Source organism: Schistocerca piceifrons, chromosome 1, assembly GCF_021461385.2.
Source record: "Schistocerca piceifrons isolate TAMUIC-IGC-003096 chromosome 1, iqSchPice1.1, whole genome shotgun sequence".
Lineage (NCBI taxonomy): Eukaryota > Metazoa > Arthropoda > Insecta > Orthoptera > Acrididae > Schistocerca > Schistocerca piceifrons.
This window is the reverse complement of record NC_060138.1, coordinates 164,791,111-164,811,135: the sequence shown is the minus strand read 5'-3', so window position 1 is coordinate 164,811,135 and position 20,025 is coordinate 164,791,111. Positions and strand designations below refer to the sequence as shown.

General features: G+C 44.6%; 1 protein-coding gene across 1 annotated transcript in view; it reads right to left on the bottom strand.

Moving 5' to 3' along the window:
- The window catches only part of LOC124785202 (organic cation transporter protein-like), a 332,709-nt gene that overhangs the window by 171,925 nt on the left and 140,759 nt on the right, over positions 1-20,025 (bottom strand). Inside the window, exon 2 of the mRNA XM_047254162.1 lies at positions 17,248-17,352. The gene's annotated coding sequence lies outside the window, so the exon portion shown is untranslated. The remainder of the gene's footprint in view (positions 1-17,247; positions 17,353-20,025) is intronic.

The following is a 20,025-nucleotide window of genomic DNA, read 5'->3' as shown; positions in this document are numbered from 1 at the left end:
AGCGAGAGGCACGATAAAGTGATTTTGCAGCACAACGCTCGATCCCACGTTGCAAAAGAGGTCAAAACGTACTTGGAAACGTTAAAATGGGAAGTTCTACCCCACCCGCCGTATTCTTCAGACATCAATGTTCAGATCAAAGGCGCATGGCCTGGCTGACCATCACTTCCGATCTCATTAAGAAGTCATAAATTGGATCGATTCGTGGATCGCTTCAAAAGACGAACAATTTTTTGGACGCGGGATTTGTAGACTGCCCGAAAGATGAGAGAAATTAGTGGCCAGCGATGGAAAACACTTTGAATGGTACATGTGTAACCAATTTGTTTCATTAAAGCCTCAAATGTTGGGGAAAAACGGCGGGAGCAAAGTTGTACACCTTGTAACATCTTTCTTACTTCAACCGTCATGCATTTTTTCCTTCCAAGGTAGCAGAATTCTTGTACTTCGTCTATTATGAGGTTCCCAATTATTATGTTAAATTTGCCGCTAATCTCATCGTTTTACTCTTCATTCCTTTCGCCTTCCTTAAGTTTATTCTCGATCCACACTGCGCACTCAGTAGGACTACACTGCTCATTACATTCAACAGGACCTGTAATTCTTCCTCACATTCAATGAGGTTAGCCATGTCATTAGTGAATCTTATCATTAATATCCTTTCGCACTGAAAGTGAATCCCATTTTTGAAACTTTCTTTCCTTCCCGTCATTGTTTCTTCGATGTAGGAGCGAAAGACTACATCTCTGTCTTAAGCCCTTTTTAATTCGAGCACTTCTTGTTATCTCTCCCCGTCGGGGGTTCGACTCCTCCCTCGGGCATGGGTGTGTGTGTGTTGTCCTTAGCGTACGTTAGTTTAAAGTTAGATTAAGTAGTGAGTAAGCCTAGGGATCGATGACCTCAGCAGTTTGGTCCTATTGGATTTTACCACATTTTTTTTTCTTGTTATCTCCTCCTTTTTGTTCCCGCTTGGTTCTTGCACTCGATATACGAGTACTTCACCCATCTATCCTTATGTCTTATACCAATTTTTCTGAGAATTTTTCAAATATCTTGCACAATTTCACGTTGTTGGACGTTTTTTCTGGTCCGCTAAATCCTGTGAACATGCCTTGATTATCCTTTATGTCAAGCACATGTCAGATCTGCCTCTCTGACACCTTTACCTTTCTTAACAAACTCATCGTTTGATAGTGGTTTTAGATAATTTCACGAGCATGTCTCCAGTATTTGGAAGTTATGAACGCGTAAGCGCCTTTGTACTGTTTGAAATTACAAACTCGCCGTGTCATACGAGATGCTGTGTCGCCTGGAGGCTTGCTTGGACTATTTCTGATTTACAAGATGCGCTGGAGACGTTGCGCACTGTTAATCGTGAGGTGACGAGACTCAGCTGCCGGTAGCATAGGCCGAGTGGTGCGGTTGCGGTTATATTCTGAGGAAGTGGAACTCGTTGATTTACTGATTAATTATTTAAGATGAAGAAAGAGACTGAAATATTTTGAGAAGAACATTTCATTACGATTATTTTGATGAGTAATAGTAATTTAACTAATTTCAGATTTTGTACTTTATTGCAGCAGTTTGTAGTTACACATTCTTGGTTCATACATCTAAAGACCTGAGTATAGGGAAACATAAACAGCCATGCATAATTTTCGATTTGAATTTGGTAGGAGGTATAATTACTGAATATTTAATGTGATTTCTACGAGTTGCATTTTCGAAAAGATCTCATTTGATGTTAGACACTACATATTTTTTTCCACTCGAGAACTGTTATTTTTCGTGTGTATTGATGTTTGTGAAGCTAAGAAAGATAATTTTTCAATATAGAACCTTTCTGTTCAGAAACCTAATTACATTTGATGTTATAATTTATCCCAAGTCATAGTCCCCATTCAAAGTACATGCCAAAATATGAGTTATCATTTTTACTTATTCAGATTCATTATGAACCAAAAAAAAAAGAGCGAATTGCACCAGGCGCATCTCAGTGCTCAGCAAATGCGACGCGATTTTAAGACAGGAACTAGAGAGGCGCCGGCCGCGGTGGTCTAGCGGTTCTAGGCGCGGAGTCCGGAACCCCGTGACCGCTACGGTCGCAGATTCGAATCCTGCCTCGGGCATGGATGTGTGTGATGTCCTTAGGTTAGTTAGGTTTAATTAGTTCTAAGTTCTAGGCGACTGATGACCACAGAAGTTTAGTCGCATAGTGCTCAGAGCCATTTGAACCATTTTTTTTAACTAGACAGGCACTTTCAAGTTACTTGCCTGCAGCCAAATTTTTCAACACATTCTCGCAGTCGAATTCCCATGTTCAAAGTTGATGAATTCCTATACACTGCCATCAAGCAACGACAATACGCGACAATAATAGAATACGCTGCTTTATCGAAAGTCGACATGTTGAGAAGCGTGGCTGTTGTACTAAGGTTTATAATTTTTAAAAAACAGATGCCAGCCACATGTATGGTTTAAAAAGGTTTATTATCTTCAGACCATACAAATCCATCTTCAGATGGCAGTTACAAGGATTCTAAGTTGGACCTAGTTTTGTTTTTGTTATTCGTTTGCTGCAGAGCTATGTAGTTCTGGCTGACGAAATATTGGTGCGTTTATGTTTTCGAGCGCAAGCTTAATACACTTTTCAATATGCACTATGTGAGTGCTATTCCAGTCAATGGACGTCACTTTCAACCTCATCATCTTAATAACACACGCAGCACACACGAATAACGTTTACAAAACGTGGCCCAGCTTCATATTACAAACGAGAACAATAATGCGTTATTCGTGTGTGCTGCGTGTGTTATTAAGATGATGAGGTTGAAAGTGACGTCCATTGACTGGAATAGCACTCACATAGTGCATATTGAAAAGTGTATTAAGCTTGCGCGCGAAAACATAAACGCACCAATATTTCGTCAACCAGAACTACATAGCTCTGCAGCAAACGAATAACAAAAACAAAACTAGGTCCAACTTAGAATGCTTGTAACTGCCATCTGAAGATGGATTTGTAAAGAAAAATCCGAAACCGGTCATGGTCTGAGGATAATAAACCTTTTTAAACCATACATGTGGCTGGTAGCTGTTTTTTATAAATTATAAACAATAATAGAATATTCGTGAAGGTGACTTTTACGTTATCTAACTTATACACAAATGCATTTTTCTGTTCCAGCAGCTTCGATACATGAACTGCTAAGCTGTGTGGTAGTTTGCGCAAATACTCGCCTTTCCTGTTTACGGCGTATTGCAGCTTCCTAGTATAAACTGTTAAGCTGTGTGGTAGTTGGCGCATATACCGACCTTTCCTGTCTTCGACACATTATTTTTATTAAGATGACTTTCACGTGGTCTAACATATCTTTTTTTTCATTCTTCAATCAAATAAAGCATGCAGTGGAAGCACATCAACTCACCTGTAAAGAAAAAATTCAAAACCCAAGCATCAGCAGGAAAAGTCATGTTGACGGTGTTTCGGGATGCCGAAGGTCCAGTTTTTTGTGATTATCTCGAAGAGCAGCGTACAGTGAACAGCCAATACTACTCGGATTTGCTTTTAAACAAGGTGAAGCCAACCATGAGACAGAGATGTCGTGGATCGCAGAGGAGAGGTGTGATTCTCCAGCAAGGCAACGCACGTCCTCATATTGCTCAACTAACCCGTGAAACCATCGACAAAATGGGTTGGGAAGTACTGCATCATCCCCCTTACAGTTCTGGTTTAGCACCTAGTGACTTCCATTAGTTTGGTGCACTGAAGGATGCATTTCGTGGGAAGAGGTTCCAGGACAACGACGACGCGAAAAAGTTTGTAGGAAATTGGTTCAAACATCAAGAGTAAGCGTTCTTTTCAGCCGGAACAAAAAAGCTTGTAGCCCGTTGGAAAAAATGCATAAATGTTCAAGGGGATTATGTTGAAATGTAGAAAAAGTATTGTTTTGTAAAAATAAACGCTTTTTTCTCCTGACCAATTTGTCTCTTTAATTATTCCCTTTCCCTTTTTGCGGATGTTCGTTCCTCTTCAAGTGGTCTACTGTGGCGTTCATAGTCATAGTATTTACAGACTAACTTCTAATGTTCATCGTAATTCCTCAATACTTTTGTATCCGGTGACTTTACACATTGATTTTTCCAGATAATTTTGTAGAAATTTATGGCCGAGCGGTTCTAGGCACTTCACTCTGGAACTTCGGCTCACAGCTCCCGGTAGCCTCCGGTTACCCAACGCCCCCAACGTGATTCTCACGTTCTTTTAGGGACTCTGAGGCAGTACCAGGGCTCCTTCACGGGATCACGCCCGCGTGCTGCAGGCCATTCTTCTTCCGCACCTCCTTTAGGTGCCGCGCTTGCACCAACAGCGCATCTACATCTACATACTCCGCAAGCCACCCGACGGTGTGTGGCGGAGGGTACCTTGAGTACCTCTATCGGTTTTCCCTTCTATTCGAGTCTCGTATTGTTCGTGGAAAGAAGGATTGTCGGTATGCCTCTGTGTGAGCTCTAATCTCTCTGATTTTATCCTCATGGTCTCTTCGCGAGATATACGTAGGAGGGAGCAATATACTGCTTGACTCCTTGGTGAGGGTATGATCTCGAAACTTCAACAAAAGCCCGTACCGAGCTACTGAGCGTCTCTCCTGCAGTCTTCCACTGGAGTTTATCTGTCATCACCGTAACGCTTTCGCGATTACTAAATGATCGTGTAACGAAGCGCGTTGCTCTCCGTTGGCTCTTCTCTATCTCTTCTATCAATCCTCTCTGGTACGGATCCCACACTGGTGAGCAATATTCAAGCAGTGGGCGAACAAGCGTACTGTAACCTACTTTCTTTGCTTTCGGATTGCATTTCCTTAGGATTCTTCCAATGAATCCCAGTCTGGCATCTGCTTTACCGACGATCAACTTTATATGATCATTTCATTTTAAATCACTCCTAATGGGTACTGCCAGATAATTTATGGAATTAACTGCTTCCAGTTGCTGACCTGCTATATTGTAGCTAAATGATAAGGAATCTTTCTTTCTATGTATTCACAGCACATTACACTTGTCTACAATGAGATTTAAATGCCATTCCCTGCACCATGCGTCAATTCGCTGCAGATCCTCCTGCATTTCAGTACAATTTTCCATTGTTACAACCTCTCGATATACCACAGCACCATCCGCAAAAAGCCTCAGTGAACTTCCGATGTCATCCACAAGGTCATTTATGTATATTATGAATAGCAACGGTCCTATGACACTCCCCTGCGGCACACCTGAAATCACTCTTACTTCGGAAGACTTCTCTCCATTGAGAATGACATGCTGCGTCCTGTTATCTAGGAACTCCTCAATCCAATCACACAATTGGTCTGATAGTCCATATGCTCTTACTTTGTTCATTAAACGACTGTGGGGAACTGTATCGAACGCCTTGCGGAAGTCAAGAAATACGGAATCTACCTGGGAACCCGTGTCTATGGCCCTCTGAGTCTCGTGGACGAATAGCGCGAGCTGGGTTTCACACGATCGTCTTTTTCGAAACCCATGCTGATTCCTACAGAGTAAATTCCTAGTCTCCAGAAAAGTCATTATACTCGAACATAATACGTGTTCCAAAATTCTACAAGTGATAGACGTTAGAGATATAGGTCTATAGTTCTGCACATCTGTTCGACGTCCCTTCTTGAAAACGGGGATGACCTGTGCCCTTTTCCAATCCTTTGGAACGCTACGCTCTTCTAGAGACCTACGGTACACCGCTGCAAGAAGGGCAAGTTCCTACGCATACTCTGTGTAAAATCGAACTGGTATCCCGTCAGGTCCAGCGCCCTTCCCTCTTTTGAGCGATTTTAATTGTTTTTCCATCCCTCTGTCGTCTATTTCGATATCTACCATTTTGTCATTGTGCGACAATCTAGAGAAGGAACTACAGTGCAGTCATCCTCTGTGAAACAGCTTTGGAAAAAGACATTAAGTATTTCGGCCTTTAGTCTGTCATCCTCTGTTTCAGTACCAGTACGTTAGTATAACGTAGGGCGCTCCCACTTCAATAGGGAACAAGATACACTTTTCTCGCCTATCGAGAAAAGCAAAATTGTCGTTTCCCCCTCCCCACCTAATAAATAATACTAAGTGCGAGATGGCGGACGCTGCTAGCACTTCCCCTGCTGTTACCCGCAGCAAGACTGCAACACACGAGACGCGAGGATCGACTGCACCCGCCGAAACTCGCGCCCCGCTCGTTACCGAAGGCAAGGGAGCGGCTGGCGACGTTCGACAGCTTGGCGCGAAAGCGCAAAAGCAGCTCGAGTCGCTCCGGCTAATCACCGAACTTCTCGGGGCGGACGTCTCACCAACCAAAACAGCAACACTCAACATAACATTACACTCCCCTGTTACTGGACAGTCATGCACCATTGTCCCACCGACGCCGCAGCCTCAAGAGATCGAGGCAGCGGCGGCGGAAGCGATCCAGAAAACCACTACACAGAGCCCTGGCAGGTGGAGGGCCCTAAACGCAAACCCAGAAAAACACCAACACAGACAAGCGAGCAACCAAACTCGCAACCTAGGCAACCGAAAGGCGCTGTTGCCTACACCTACTAGCTCATCTCAGGCTAGCAACAATAATAACACGAAACAAAACGCAAACACGGCTGTGGTGAACAACAACAAAGCACACAAAGCCGCAGCAGTGCCCTCACAACACAAGACTGGTTTCCCCCTAGTCGTTATACAAAACTATGGGAAACTTAGTGCCCTTAACACTGCATTCGCGGAAAGGCACATGAACAGTATACTACACGCAAAGTACTCGGGGTCTAGGGCCTCACTGTACGTTGCCACAGACAACGAATATAAGATCTTCTGACCTACCTCACAGATCGGAAGATCGAACACGTACAGAACGCTGGACGAGAGAACCCAGCAGTACGTGATCAAGGGAGTGGAGCCAAGTACCCCAAACGAGACAGTACAGGCGGCGCTCTGTTATCTGGGATTCGACTGTAAACGTGCCTCCCGCACACGCACCGCTACCACACTACATGGTTGAGTTAGCCGACACGGCTGATTCCCGCGCCATCCTGCAGATAAAGAGGTTTCTGCGGATGGACGTACGTGTGGAACACGACGAACCACCCAATGTCCCCCAACAATGTAACAACTGCCAGCGGTTCGGCCACTCGGCCCTCCGCTGTGGCGTGGCAACTTGTTGCCGCGTATGTGCTGGCAATTACAGATCCAACACCTGCACACAAACACAGACAAACCAGAGACGCTGTGCCAACCGCAGTGGGCCCCATGCGGCCAATTTCAGGCAGTGCAGTGCATACAAACAGGTGCTGAAGCGTAACCAAGACAAGAACAGGGTGCAGTACGACATTCCACGCCCAAGGCCAGCGCCGAACCCAGTAAGGAACGGCGTAACGTTTGCCACAGTTGCACGCCCTGGCGGAACGGCACAGGCCGCGGAACCTCAGCGCCCTTGACACACACGCGGAACAACCGCAGCAACAGCTACACAACAGCCACAGACAACACCTGAAAACCAACAAGCATGGGTACCAACACCTATGCCCCCAAACAACACGATCCCACTCCCGGAAGTCACGTGCTGCGAAGAAACACACGCTATACAGGAAAACACACCCACAGGAGAACCCCGAGAACCCCAAGCCCAGAGAAGGAATAGAAGTTCACGTAAAAACACAGGGCGGGGAACACCAAATCACCACAACAGGCCACCCAGCAACAACAGACCAATAACACAAAGGAAAACAGTCAACAAGACATCGAGACTGTAACCCACAATACCATCCCCCTCAGCACAGAAGTAACACAGGCGCCACAACCTCTGTCACAAAACATAAACACAAACGCCACTCCTAACAACACGCCAATACCCGCACAAGCGGCCGCTAACTCTACAACAGCACCTCAGGCTGTCATACCCAACACCAACACATCACCTGGGGGAATACTGGAAACACTATTCCCTCGACACACGACCGTTCAAATCCTTACCAAGGTGCTGACGGCCGTCACTACACTCATCACTCAGCTCATGAGCGCCGAACCCGGACAATACTGGGCTGTCATACACACTGACATCACAATACTCTTTCACACTCTTACATGAATAATATACCACACCCGGCCCATAAAGCAGACCCGCACACACTTTCACAGATCCTGTTCTGGAATGCAGACTCGATCCACAACAAAAGGGCAGAATTTGCCGCGTTCATGGAGCGCAAGGGAATCCTTGTCGCGCTACTGAGCGAGACTAAGCTTAAACCGCACAAACAATTAAACTTTCCTGGCTACTGCGTCTATCGTGCCGACCGACCGGGAGACGCCGTGGCAGGTGGAACTGCAGTCGTCATACACAAAGACATTGAGCACACAAACATAGAGCTCCCTGAACTGGAGAAAATCGAGGCTACGGCCGTCAGAGTCAAGCTCAACGGATCCTACACAACACTGATATCGGTATACAACAGTTCTGTAGGCATTTCAACACGCGATATCAGCACACTATTCAACATCTCACCGCGAGTAATAGTCGCTGGAGATCTGAACGCAAAATACCCAGAATAGAATTCACGCATACGAAATCCCAACGGCAAAAAACTGTATGAACATTCACTAGGCAGAAACTACATTATACTAGCGCCGACTGAACCGACGCACATTCCCTATCAGAGGGGACACAGGCCAGACGTGTTAGACATGGCCCTCATCAAGGGCATTACATTGACACTCAACGTTGCCGTTGAAAACGATCTGCCCTCAAACCACCAACCTGTAATACTATACATTGGGGAAACACTGCAGCACATGAAACAACGCAAGATGTTGGACTACGGGCGTGCGAATTGGACATTGTTCAAGGAAACGCTCGATAGCCACATCCCACCCATTCACGAAATTAACGAAACAGCACAAATTGACGAGGCAGTAGAAACCCTCACTAACGCCGTCCAGGACGCAAAGGCGGGCACCATACCTGATCGCACCTCACAACAACGCAGTGCAGCCCTGCCCCAGGAAATCCTGGGCCTAATCTCAATGAGGAATCGCCTCAGGAGACAATGGCAGCGCACCAGGCGTCAGTACTTCAAACGGCACATTAACAGGCTACAGGGCATCATACACGATAAAATACAAACACATAGAACACAACAGTGGAACCAGAAACTCGAAGGGCTGGACACCACACGACCTGGCGTGTGGCAACCAGCCCGACATTTCACCAGGGAGAAAATATATACCCCAACGCTTCCAGGGCCTGACGAACCTGCATACTCAGCGGAAGAGGAAGCAGAACTAATGGCCCGCACATTCGCAGCGTCTTCACACCGAACCTGGTACCATCAGACCCAGTGTTCGCACTTGCTACTGACCAGGAGGTTACACGCATTCTAGCCCAACCATCGCGCGACGACATTCGAAATGCTAGCACAGCCGAAGTCTCCTGGGCTATAATGCATTCTGCTGCTAGTATAGCCCCTGGTCATGATGGCATTCAAAACCGTGTCCTCCAGGAGTTCACGGATAAAGCTACTGAGTACCAAACACACATAACGAATGCCATACTAAAACACCAACACTTCCTCGCCTGATTTTCAGGAAGCCGGGGAAAGACTGAAACGTCCCCTTAGAACAATTATACAAGACTGAGCTTAAAACTGAGACACAATATTTTTAGCGCAACGCAATCTGACTTTCAATAATCCCTACAAAAGAATGGCCCTGACTAACATTAAACTATACCTTTCACAAATCACTTACCTCACAAAAATCTTCGCTACTCAAGCTACTGCAATACAGCGAGCGCCACTACTGCCAGCTAAATAAAAGATTCAAACTACTGAAGGCACTAATTACTGATAGGCATAGTTAGCAAATGAAAGATTTTAATAGAGAACAAACAATGTATTTCCTTAATAGTCATAATATATATATAGCAGTTCATGACAAATTACAAAACTCCGCCATCTCTCTCCCCACATCCACCACTGCTGGCGGCTCACCTCCGACTGCGCAACGCTACGCGCTGCTCACATCCAGCTGCCGCTGCCCAACACTACAATGGCAGACAACAATGAAAACTAGCCACAGACTGCACACAGCACATACAGAGCGCTACGTGGCGTTACCAATAAGGAAACATAAACAGCCTACTTACAAGACTACAGCCTCCCACAAAATTACCGACCCATCAGCCTTCTGAGCTCGCCCAGTAAGATTGTTGAGAAGGTGATTCTCAAACGCATCACTAGGCACTGCATAACAAATGACATCCTGAGACCGGAGCAATTCGGCTTCAGGAATCACCACTCCACAACACAACAACTCTTGCGGGTCGTTAAACATATAACACATGGCTTCAACATAAACAAAGCTACAGGGGCGGTGTTCCTGGACATCGAAAAGGCTTTCGACCGTCTATGGCACAACGGCCTCATTCGCAAACTCAGCGACGCGGGATTCCCCGACGGGCTGGTGCGTCTAATACACTCATACCTCACAGACAGGAGTTTCAACACTGACGTGCAGGGAAAACAATCAACACGACACGGTATACACGCGGTAGTACTCCAGGGAAGCATCCTAGGGCCCCTACTATTTAACCTCTACATAAACGATCTCCCAACTACACACAACACAACGATGGCAATCTACGCGGATGACACAGCCATCCTCGCGCAAGATTGGAAACCATCAAACATTACGTCACGCTTACAGACTGCACTCACAGTGGCTGAGCCTTGGTTGAAGAAATGGCGTGTTAGAGTAAACGTCGACAAGTGCGAAACCGTTCTGTTCACTAGAAGACCGAAGCAACTGCGCAAACACCGATACTGCAGACCAATAACTCTACATGCACGCCCAATACGTTTCCGTGAGAAAGTAAAATACCTCGGTGTCTGGCTGGACCGGAAATTACTTTGCGGGGACCACATACAACACATGACCAACCGAGCTAGCGCGAGGCTCAAACAGCTCTATCCTATGCTCAACAGGCGTAGCACACTGAACAGAAGGGTGTCGAGGTTCATGCACATGACACTTATTCGACCCCTGATGACGTACGCAGCTCCTGTCTGGGGATACGCTGCGCCTACACGCCTGCACCGTCTGCAGCTCATACAAAACAAAGTACTCAAAATCATAAGCAATGCTCCACGATACACACGCCTCGCGGACCTTCACCGGGAATACCGACTTGAGACTCTCACGGAGGTAATCCACAAACTCACCACAAGACTATACAGAAACTCCAGACATTCGCAGAACCCGTTTATTCTGAGTCTGGGGAACTACGACCACAACCATAGATGGAAACATAAAAGACCAAAAGACATACTTGTAAGGACCTAACATCTATGGTCAAGCACACGCAAACACAACGGTACAGGCGAGCCCCTGTTAATCAGACCCATTACTGGACATCCAGCTGGAATACACTGTCGAATGACTGGCACCACGCAGGGAAGCCGTACCGTACACTGCATGCAGACAAGCTCCACACGTCCCCCACACAGTGAGATGATCTATGGCCGATCTCCCACTACTATATAACGATCTTGATTGTTCCAGGAATGTAGCGGCTGCAGCAACTGGGATACATCGCCATCGCTTGCCACGGTAATGATGCATGATACCCATACTAACAAATCCAACCTTGCATGAACTATCGCAGCTAGTAAGCCACTACTTCTCTTACTACCCATCCCACTGTCGCAGAGGTTTTTTTCCCACGGCACGAGCCTTGGCGCTTTTTTCCCCTCTGCTCTTCAAATCGCTACCCTCACTCGCGTTTCGCCCACTATCACCTGATGGACCGTGTCAATGCGTAGCCTTACCCAGACGCACGGACAACATCACAGCCCAGCATCCTGTGATCCACTTACAAGATAACTAACATGTTGACGGAGGTGACAGTAGAACTCTTGGTTTGGTCACCACGTTGGTGCGGGCGTCGAGGGGCCCCATCTCTATTTAAAAAAAAAAAAAAACTGATTTGGGGGATGACTTTCTCACTATGATGTAATCTAGCTGCTATCGTTCCGTGTTTCCATCCTTTTCCAAGTTTACCTCCTTCTGGTTGAAAAGCGGATTTGGCATAAATAGCTAAAATGTATCGCGTAACCCTTTCTCCTCTTTCATTCCTACTACCGAGCTCGTATTCTCCCCTAACTGTGTCTTTTATTCCCCAATACAAGCCACTGTGCAGCGCATGTCGGGGTTACATTGTACTATAGCTAGTTATTTCATTTCCTATTTCATCCGCAAATGCAGCAACGGAAAAATGATTGTCTGCATGTCTCTGTACGAGCCGTAGTCTCCCTTAATTTGCCATTAAGCGCGATGTTAATAATAAATAATGACGTCGTAATAAATAATAATGTCGTGCGATGTTGGAAATTATATGTCCTGATAAGGGAGGAACGAGAAGGTTCTCCGCAGAATCGGCGATGAAAGGAATATATGGAAAACACTGACAAGAAGGTGGGACAGGTTTGAAGGTCATCTGTTAAGACATCACGGAGTAACTTCCATGGCAATGCAGGGAGCTGTAGAGGAAGACAGATACTGGAATAAATCCAGCAAGTAACTGAGGACGTAGGTTGCAAGGGCTACTCTGAGATAAAGAGGTCGGCGCAGTAGAGGAATTCGTGACGGGCCATTCAAACCGGGCAAAAGATATTACTAAAAAAAAAAAAATTGTGGTACTAATCGGACCGAAAGTGTTAAATTTTGGCGAGAACTGGTGCATCCTGCGTGGTAAGGCCATTGACCTTAGGCGAGATGAATGTTGGAGTAGTGTTTTCATTCTGCAGTCGGTGGCAAATCCTAGTTCTCTAATCATCCTCTGTAGTGTCTGCTATTAAGATAAGTCTTTTGTTGGTAATTTCCAAGAATGATTGCCTATCGAAGTCGTGGGGTATAAACGATACATATAGAATGTACAATCTTAAATGGATCACACGACTCTGGTGGCGGGCTTTATGAGTCTGTTTACGGTGGGCACTACAGCAATGACAAAAGAAGACCGGTACAAAAATACTTGTAATTAATAAGGAGGTGACTTACCTTACTCGTCGTCGATGTTGTCGTCATGTGAAACTCCAAGTGATGTGTACGCTACGCGAACAATTCCCTTTTTTCCATTAATTCGCAGAAGTGCGTAACTTATTGCAACTAAGGGAACGACGGAAAACAGTAAAAATGACGATCACAACCAATTGATCATAACGGCCGCCACCAGAGTCGCATGATCGATATGTATCGTTTGGACCCCGCGACTTCGATAGGCAATCATTCTTGGAAATTGTTTTGTTTTGCAAGGATTCCCTTCTAAGCTCGAGGCTCTTTTCCGTAATACAGTCGTACTGATCGAAACGACAGGTAACAAATGTAAAGGTACGTTTGTGAATTTTTTTTTATGTCTTCCTTTAATCCGTATTGATGGTGGGCGCAGACACTCGAGGAGAACTCAAGATTGAGTTGCGCAACTGTTCTGTACGCGAGCTGTATGCCTTTTTTTTTTTAATCAATGGTAAGTGCTTAATGAAATGTATAGGTTATTGTTAGGATTTCTTTTTAGTCAGGGCCATTCTTTTGAATTAATTATTTGAAGCCAGGTTGTAATTTTTTTGAGCAGTCAGATTGCGTTGCGCTAGAATACAAGTATTGTGGGCTCAGTGTTGACATGATCAGAAAACTTAAAGAGAAAGTAGGCTCTGCACATTCTGTTTTATTCAGCTGTTTCAGAGTCAAATAACGTAGAAGTTTCATCTTCTCAGTTATTCAGCAATTGAAGTACAGACACACACATTTAAATAAAGAAGTTTCACAATAAATAAACAAAGACAAAGCACTAACTTAAATTAAAATTTCAATATGGCAAATCAGTGTCGTCAATATAAAATCTGTACCACATATACAAACTGAAGGCTAAACATGTGACATGTATGGTACATCTCGAGTCTCATCTGGCTTCATACTGCCTTCTCCCACTGAGCCATCTTTTTATCTTTGGTTTGTGTCGTCATGTTTCAAACTTACGGCGAGCTGCAGGTCATAATAATTACATGACTCTAACCGTAATTATTAGCCAGTATATTGTTAATTTAGGCTACAGCCCAATGTGCTGTATGCGTCAGTGATTCGTGCCGTTTCTTTATAGATGCAAATTATGTCTAGAATGTTTTGATTGAAAAGGTTGGACATGAAAGTGGTATTGCTAGGAAGAAAATAAAAGAAAAATTTTCGTAATACCACCATGAAATATTATCCCCATGCATATCAAACGATAGCTTTTGACCTATGGGATATGAACCTGGAATTACGTTGGCTACGTATCTATATGAAGACTGGTCTATGTGTTTAAGTATAGGAAGCTAGGAGTATGAACCCAAGTGGTACGACCTCACGCTTCGGCTTAGGCAGAACCCTTAACTTCCAACAGATATTTCTAAAAAGTCTCTAAAACCAAGTCTTAGCTTTGATGTGACTAGCTCACGGAATCTATTCTTCATTGCACATTAAACACAGGGCTACAAATAAATTTTGGGAATGATAGGCATAATTTATAGAAAGAAAACCCAATCACTACCAACTAAGCCGGCCGGAATGGCCGTGCGGTTCTAGGCGCTACAGTCTGGAGCCGAGCGACCGCTACGGTCGCAGGTTCGAATCCTGCCTCGGGCATGGATGTGTGTGATGTCCTTAGGTTAGTTAGGTTTAATTAGTTCTAAGTTCTAGGCGACTGATGACCTCAGAAGTTAAGTCGCATAGTGCTCAGAGCCATTTGAACCATTTGAACTACCAACTAACTAACAGGTGAAAATTTTGGCTAGACACAATATTATGCAAAAATACTTTTAATCAGAAGCAATCGAAAGATATGTTTGATGTCGGTGTAGACGATAAACAGCCGTGAGTCAGTGACGGACTATATCACAAGTCTTCAGGTGATGTGCAAGGTGCATCTGAAGACGCTAATTAGAATGACTTGTGGACGCCATGAGAAGACTATGGAACACTTCTGTACAGAACACTTTCAGTCAAATTTTACCTGAACGTTGGCACAATTTTACACCGCATTAACCAGGAACGGTTCAATTCTTGATGATTATGTGGCACAGCTTTGTAAATTGTCAGGGAACATACCAGAATGCCGCCGTCCTGTTACCTCGATAAAGCAGTATCTCGAATCTACGTGACCCTACGAGGTGGCGCTGAGGACTCGTCCCGATTTACGTTTTCAGCGATTTCCCTAAATCACATGAGGCAAATTCCAGGCTTAAAGGGCCCGGCTGATTTCCTTCCTCTTCCTGTCCGAATGCGATCTTGTGATCCGTCTCTAATGACATCGCCGTCGATGGACGTTAAACCCTGATCTTCACTTCTCTCGAAATTACATAACATTCAGTGATTCGCAATAAATACCTTCCAATAACTTAATTTCTAAGAGAAATAATAACAACAACGCAATCCCAGTAAAAAGCTGGTTTCTGTTTTACAAAAGCAGTGTGGCATCTCGTGTGTCGTGTAACTCATGAAAGATGGTCAGTGTCTTCAGGATGATCTCTGTTCATGACTAAACCCTTCTTCCTCCCAGATTACGGCACAGCTTAGTCCATCTCCATCGCATGGAGGTGAAAGACGCAACAAATACGAAAACGGCGAACGCAAGAAGACCGCGTAGATGTTGCTAAGGTCAGTGTCGCGTAACCTCGATATATCGTTATGACATTTACTTTTCTATATTTATTTCAGTTATCTTCCAATACGAGATAAAAACTGGGAAGAAAGCGTCATAAAAGTGACGTAGTTGTGATAAGAGCTGCGGTCAATAACTGTCGCTACTTCTTTAACAGGGCCCGCGCGTTTCGAGTGCTGTGCTACATCTTCAGGTGGCAAGTCGTGATTGTGATCAGTACTGAGGAACTTTGTCTTCCGTATTTCTATCAGAAGCATTTCATCTCTTCAACTCAGACAGTGAGAATTTTCTTAAATTATGTAAGTCATAAAATCTTGTAATAACTGCAAGACCGACACCGCCGATTACAAACCAATCTTTGGGTCTTTTTTAAGGAAAAACTGTAAAGGTGTATATAATAATTTTCCTGTCTCACTCTCTGAAACGATTAAGTGGACGTCCTAGAAGCTTGCTACTGCATTGACACGAAACCAAACATCGGCTATTACTGCTATAATCTCCAGAGTTTTCTTTCTTCCGTAGTGTCCGAGTGGTGGCAAATGCAGAGGAACAAGAATTTTATTGCATATCTGTGTTATGTTGCGCCTTATCTGTGAATTTTTGAAAAGCAGTTATGCATATGACAGATTTCTCATTCACATGGAAGCAGCATCGAACCCTCGACTATCGGTTAAGTGTAATAACGCCTTCTTTGAGGTTCTCAAAAGTGTTTGTGTAACGACGTTTGGCCATTGTATTCCACTATTACTATCTACATCTGCATCAACTTTCATAGTCTCACATCTCTATGAAGTGTACGGCAAGGGACACTACCCACTGTACCATCTAGTTGTGTTTTCTCACGTTCCATTAGTGCGTGGAACGAGTGACAAGTCACAGTTTAAATGCCTCTGCTGTTGTAGTTAGTCTAATCTTGGATTCGTGGTCCCTACGGTAGTGGTGGGTAGGGGGTTCTATAATACTCCTAGATTCTCCACTTAATACTGGTCCTTGGAACTTCGTAAGAAGACTTTCGCGGTATGGTTGACATCTTTCCATACTAATATCATGATGCAGAATATCAACAACCATAAGTAAAAAAAATTGTAAAGAAGCGTGTACAGGAGGCATCTGATTTAGCTAACAGCTAATTTATACAGCTTTACATCGATGTCAATTTAAGAATCATGGGCAAACACAAGCGTGTGTATATACAGTTGTGCTTAAAATAAAGCCTCGCACAAATAGTATATTATTTATAAGTTTCCGACATATGAATCGATCGAGACAAGCATAAAAGAGCTGATAAAACACACACACACACACACACACCTCTGTTTGATAACATGGAAGACGCCAAGTGCATAGAAGCCCTGCAGATTACCTCGCAGCCAAGCCGCGTGGCCGAAGCTGTCACAGAATGCGGATAAAAATACGCCCTGCCAGTTAAAACATTGTTACAACATGCATTTCTGCCGCCCTAATTACACATAACACTATCTTAAAAGCAGTTTGACAAGACTACTTACCAATGTTGTCCAAAAAGATATTCCGCCGCGTCAACGCCGCCAGTTCCGACTGCAGCCGGATGATGTGGAACGGCAAACCGCGACAGCGGTGCAGTGCTGCCAACACTGCGCAAAGAAAGCAGCTTTCAGTGGGCGTTGATACTCCACGGAGTAACAATCTTATGTTACCATAGTACACTGTTATAAAATACATGTAAATGCTTGTTCATTTCAAGATCTTCGTTGTGCTAGTCTTTGAAAAGTTATAAACGGTGTTCCTAAAACTGAATAAAAATTTAAGATAGTGCTGCGGGTATTTGTAGTATGTCTGCCATGACAAACACAAGAGCATCATGGTTGTGAAGATTGGAGGGAAAAAGGAAAGTAGGAATTTGACGTGACATGTATTGTAGCTGTACGATTAGACATCGTGCAATTTTTCCAGGCAGCCGGCGGCCAACGAAGTACCGAATTCTACAATACTTGCCTCATTATTGGTTTAAAAGTGTTTTAAGCGTGACACGAAGCGATTGTTTGACTGCTAGAACAGCTGTTTTCATACTTGCAAACTGCTATACTTTCAAGGTCGTGGAAGCGAACTAAAAGTGCCTTTTCTTATCTACTCCGTTACTGATGTTTCTTAGTTTACTAATATCGACGATAAATATGATGAAACCCATTTTTTTGCGATTATCCTATAAAACATACAAGACGACGCTGTTGACAAGTTTAGTAAACATGGGACATGTCGATACCAGGGCACAAAGTCCTTGCGAATTTCATTCCGTGTACTCAGTTGAACAGTACTTCCCAGACAGGCGTTTGAACAATATACGAGGCGTATTTTTTAATTAGTACCGTTTTGAAATTAAAAAAAGACGTGCTAAGATATCTCAATAATTTTATTTTTAGATGAAAGCCTGTACCTTAATCTACTTTTCTACATAATTTCCGTCAATATTGAGGCACTTGTCATAACGTTGTACCAGTTTTTGAATACTCTCCTCATAGGAGTCTGCCGCCTGACTTGTTAACCACTGCATCACCACTGTTTTGACTTCGTAATCGTCTTGAAGATACTGACCGCCCAGGTGTTTCTTCAAGTGCTGGAACAGATGGTAGTCACTGGGCGCAAGATCGGGGCTGTACGGAGGATGATCTATAGTTCCCCACCGAAGAGATGTGATGAGATCTTTAGTCTGATTCGCCATATGCGGACAGGTATTGTCTTGCAGCAAAACGATGCCCTTGCTCAACTTCCACGGACTGTTGCTTTGATTCTGGTGTGAAGTAGGCCATCCATGTTTCATCGCCCGTAACAATTTGGCTTAAGAAATCATCACAGTCGTTGTGGTACCGCTCAAGGAAAGTCAATGCACTGTCTAAACGTTTGGTTTCGTGCACATCCGTCAAAATTTTCGGTGCACAACGTGCGCACAATTTTCGGTAATTCAAGTGCTCGGTCACAATGCCATACAAAACACTACAAGAAACATTAGGAAAGTCATCTCGCAAGGAGGAAATCGTAAAGCGTCTGTTTTCTCTCACCTTATTGTCCACTTCCTGCACCAAACTTTCATTAACGACCGAAGGACGCCCGCTCCGTTGTTCATCATGCATATTGTACGGCCCTCTTTAAATGCTCTCACCCACTTTCTTACCATTCCATCACTCATAATGTTTTCTCCGTAAACTGCACAGATCTCACGATGAATATCGATCGCTTTTAGGCCTTTAGCACTAAGAAATCTTAAAACAGCCCGTACTTCACAGTCGGCGGGACCCACGATTATCGGTGGCATCTTAAACAATCAGTACACAACGTAAACAAGGAAGAATCAGACTATAATGGCGTCAGTGCGTAGATTAAGGTACAGACTTTCATGTAAAAATAAAATTATTGAGATATGTTAGCACGTCTTTTTTTAATTTCAAAACGGTACTTACTTAAAAAACACGCCTCGTACGCAGATGTCAGCAGTTGAGAGAGGACGTGTAGCTGAGCTCAGTGAATCCAGTTGGAAAAAACAGCGAATTCCTCGTCATTTCGATGCCACTCTTCGACGATGTTGGCAGGAATGTGTAAACTATGTGCGAACGAACACATCTTCAAGAAGCAAGCAGTTGACTTAGAGAGACGACAGAATCTCAGAACCGAGCAATCGTCGGAGAGGCTCCCAGAGCCCCAACTTCATCGTTATCAACGATGCGACGTGCAACTGGTGCTCCATTGACCCCAAGGACCGTTGATAGGCGGCTCACAGAAAGGCGGTTGAGCTCAGGGCGCCCCCATGCGCTGACTATCATTGACCTCTGTCCATCAACAAGCCCATCTGCGGTTGTGTCGGGCACATTCGGCCTGGAATTTCATTGACTGAAGTGTCTTTAGTGATGAGTACCGCTTCGAACTGAGCCCGATGACCACCGAAGACGCGTCTGTAGACGTCGAGACAGCAGTGAGATAACAAGCTGACTGTCGCCCGCCGTACGAACCGATAATCAGGAGTGAAGACCTGAGGCGCCATTTTGACAGCAGGATCCCTTTGGCAACATTCGCGGCACCCATACAGCACAGCGGTACGTCGACGATACTCTGCGCCCTGTTTTGTTGCCCTTCATGGCAAGCCATCCTGCGCATACATTTCAGCAAGATAATGGCAGCCCGCGCCCAGCGAAGAGTTTATACTGCTTGACCCGGTGTTGCCAACCGCTACCTTGCCCAGTGAAGTCACCGGGTCTCTCCCCAACTGAAAACGCTAGAGCATTATAGGTAGGGCCCGCCAACAAACTCGGGATTTT